The following is a 3803-nucleotide window of genomic DNA, read 5'->3' as shown; positions in this document are numbered from 1 at the left end:
GCTATGTGCCAGGCCCTGAGCTAGGTGCTAGGGGTACAGAAAAGAACAAAGTAGGCTGGGCGTGGTGGTTCACGCCTGTAATCCCAGCACTTGGGGAGGCCAAGGCAGGAGGATCACCTGAGGTCGGGAGTTCGAGACCAACCTGACCAACATGGAGAAATCCCGTCTCTCCTAAAAATACAAAATTAGCCAAGCATGGTGGTACATGCCTGTAATCCCAGCTACTCGGGAGGCTGAGGCAGGAGAATCACTTGAACCCGGGAGGCAGAGGTTGTGGTGAGCCAAGATTGTGCCATTGCACTCCAGCCTGGGCAACAAGAGCAAAACTCCATCTCAAAAAAAAAAAAACAAAAAACAAAAAACAAAAAGAATAAAGTACCTTTGAGGAATTTACCCCATCACTGGGGAGATGGAATGGTCACTATAGAACACTAAGGTAAATGTAGGGACAATAACATGCATAGGTTAGTGTGGAGTACCTGTTTTGGGCTCCCTCTGGGGCATCGTTCTGAGGGCGGCTCTCAGAGAAGGCTTCCTGGAAGAGGTATAATCATTTGAGTTTAAAAAAACGAATGGCAGTGCTCACTTCGGCAGCACAGGATACTAAAACTGGAATGATACAGAGATTAGCATGGCCTCTGCACAAGCATGACAATCAAATTTGTGAAACGTTCCATTTTTTTTTTTTTTTTTTTTTTGAGACGGAGTCTCGCTCTGTCGCCCAGGCTGGAGTGCAGTGGTCGGATCTCAGCTCACTGCAAGCTCTGCCTTCCGGGTTCACGCCATTCTCCTGCCTCAGCCTCCCGAGCAGCTGGGACTACAGGCGCCCGCCACCTCCCCTGGCTAGTTTTTTGTATGTTTTAGTAGAGACGGGGTTTCACCGTGTTAGCCAGGATGGTCTCAATCTCCTGACCTCGTGATCCACCCGTCTCGGCCTCCTAAAGTGCTAGGATTACAGGCTTGAGCCACCGCGCCCGGCGACGTTCCATATTTTAATAAGAAAATCAGGCCAGGCACAGTAGCTCACGCCTATAATCCCAGCACTTTGGGAGGCCAAGGCAGACAGATTACCTGAGGTCAGGAGTTCTAGACCAGCCTGGCCAACGTGGCAAAACTCAATCTCTACTAAAAATACACAAAATTAGCCGGGCATGGTGGCACGTGCCTATAATCCCAGCTACTCAGGATGCTGAGGCAGGAGAATTACTTTTTTTTTTTTTTTTGAGACAGAGTTTCACTGAGTCACCCAGGCTAAAGTGCATTGGCATGATCTTGGGTCACTGCAACCTCTGCCTCCTGGGTTCAAGTGATTCTTGTGCCTCGCCCTCCCAAGTAGCTGGGACTACAGGCCCACCACCACTCCCAGCTAATACTTGTATTTTTAGTAGAGACAGAGTTTCACCATGTTGACCAGGCTGGTCTCGAACTCCTGACCTCAAGTGATCTGCCTATCTCAGCCTCCCAAATTGCTGGGATTATAGGTGTGAGCCACCACAGGTGGCCTGTGTTTTTAAGCCCATAAGACATTGTTATTAATGCTAATACAACATTTGTTTAGACTTACCCACACATGTACCACTTTGTTCTGTGTTCCTTCTTGTCTCCCATTTTTTCCATCTAGGATCACTTTTTATTTCTGTCTGCTGGTGGGCAAATACAGTTTTTGTTTGTATCATGTCATTATTTTTTCTTACTCTTAAGATATCTTTTCACTGATTTTAGAATTCTCTTAAAAAATGTTAGTGCCAATGAATTCTTACTTATTGTTTGCACCTACATTTGTGTCCTCCAGCTGCTGTGCGAGTTTAGACTACACCGTCACCTACCTCCTAAAGCACATAGCAAAAGAGGGCAAGGGGAATGGGCATGGTGGCTCAACACTGGTAATCCCAGCACTTTGGGAGTGACATTTTTCTCTTAAGAATAGGGAAATTGGCCGGGCGCAGTGGCTCAAGCCTGTAATCCCAGCACTTTGGGAGGCTGAGACGGGCGGATCACGAGGTCAGAAGATCGAGACCATCCTGCTAACACAGTGAAACCCCATCTCTACTAAAAAATACAAAAAACTAGCCAGGCGAGGTGGCAGGCGCCTGTAGTCCCAGCTACTCGGGAGGCTGAGGCAGGAGAATGGTGTGAACCCGGGAGGCGGAGCTTGCAGTGAGCTGAGATCCGACCACTGCACTCCAGCCTGGGTGACAGAGCGAGACTCCATCTCAAAAAAAAAGAATAGGGAAATTGAGATAGGCATTTTTCTTTTCAGTCTGTTAGGAGGTAATGGTGTTTATATGTAGCTCACACATTCACTGGAGTCCCAATTTTAGGTTTTTTAGACTTCCCACCTTAGAGGAGCCCTGAGTTTCTGTCAGTCGTGTGTGTTGGAGTTTGCTCCTATCAGCTCACAAGAACCAAATATTTTTCGTGCCTGTTCTTAGTACCACTAATGGCTTGAAATCTATGGTGGGAACATTTACCTAATGGAAATCAACAAAAACTAAAACACTAAAAAACATGTGTACAATATTGTGCTTATAGTTAATACTGAACCGTACACAAAACAGTGCTTTGTTCTGTTGGAGAGCCAGTTACTGTCACACAACTGGTTCTCTCTAATCACTCACTCCCATGAGACCATGAAAATTCAAGTTCAAGTTTACTGAGTTAAAAGTTACTCACCTTAGGCCGGGCGCGGTGGCTCAAGCCTGTAATCCCAGCACTTTGGGAGGCCGAGACAGGTGGATCACGAGGTCAGGAGATCGAGACCATCCTGGCTAACCTGGTGAAACCCCGTCTCTACTAAAAACTACAAAAAACTAGCCGGGCGAGGTGGCGGTGCCTGTAGTCCCAGCTACCCAGGAGGCTGAGGCAGGAGAATGGCGTGAACCCGGGAGGCGGAGCTTGCAGTGAGCTGAGATCCAGCCACAGCACTCCAGCCTGGGTGACAGAACGAGACTCCGTCTCAAAAAAAAAAAAAAAAAAAAAAGTTACTCACCGGACCAGGTTCAGTGGCTCACACCTATAATCCCTACACTTAGGGAGGCAGAGGCAGAAGGTTAGCTTGAGCCCAAAAGTTAGAGAACTGCCTGGACAACATAGCAAGACCCCATTCTGCACAAAAAGAAAACATAAATAAATAAATAAATAAATAAATAAAGGGCTGGGTGCAGTGGGTCACACCTGTAATTACAGCACTTTGGAAGGCTGAAGAGGAAGATCATGTGAGAACCAGAAGTTCAATACCAGCCTAGCCAACATAGTAAGATGGGGAAACCCACCTGCCATGCTGTGAGGACACCCAGGCCACATAGAGAGAGTAAGGCCACATGTAGGTGTTGCAGCCAAAAGCCCACTGAAAACCAAGCCTGCAACCAGCATCAACTGGCAAACACGTACTGAAGAGGCTGAGATGATTCCAGCACTTGTGGATGACTGCAACCGCAAGAGAGACCCAGAGCAAGAGCTACCTAGCTGGGTTTTCTTTGTCTCTACAAAAAAAACCAAAACAAACAAACAAACAAACAAAAAACAGTTGGGTATGGTGGTGCCACTGCACTCCAGCCTGGGCAACAGAGCAAAACCTTGTCTCAAAAAAAAAAAAAAAAAATTTAAAAAGTTTAAAATTTCAAGAAATTAAAATGATAAAGTTTCAGTCATGCAAGATGAATAAGTTCTAGAGATCTGCTGTACAGTATTGTGCTTATAGTTAATACTGAACTGTACACTTAAAAACTTGTTAAGAGGAACTGGGCACGGTGGCTCATGCCTGTAATCCCAGTACTTTGGGAGGCCAGAGCAGGCAGATCACT

At 46.5% G+C, this 3803-nt stretch overlaps 1 non-coding gene across 1 annotated transcript; it reads left to right on the top strand.

Annotated features, from left to right (window-relative positions):
• The first annotated feature begins 578 nt into the window (after positions 1-578).
• LOC115897797 lies at positions 579-683 on the top strand. Its single transcript, XR_004057591.1, has one exon. It is a non-coding gene; the product is annotated as a U6 spliceosomal RNA (small nuclear RNA).
• Positions 684-3803: the final 3120 nt, after the last annotated feature.

Source organism: Rhinopithecus roxellana, chromosome 5 (assembly GCF_007565055.1).
Source record: "Rhinopithecus roxellana isolate Shanxi Qingling chromosome 5, ASM756505v1, whole genome shotgun sequence".
Taxonomy (NCBI): Eukaryota; Metazoa; Chordata; class Mammalia; order Primates; family Cercopithecidae; genus Rhinopithecus; species Rhinopithecus roxellana.
Note: the sequence above shows the minus strand (reverse complement) of the source record. Positions and strands in the feature narration are given on the sequence as shown.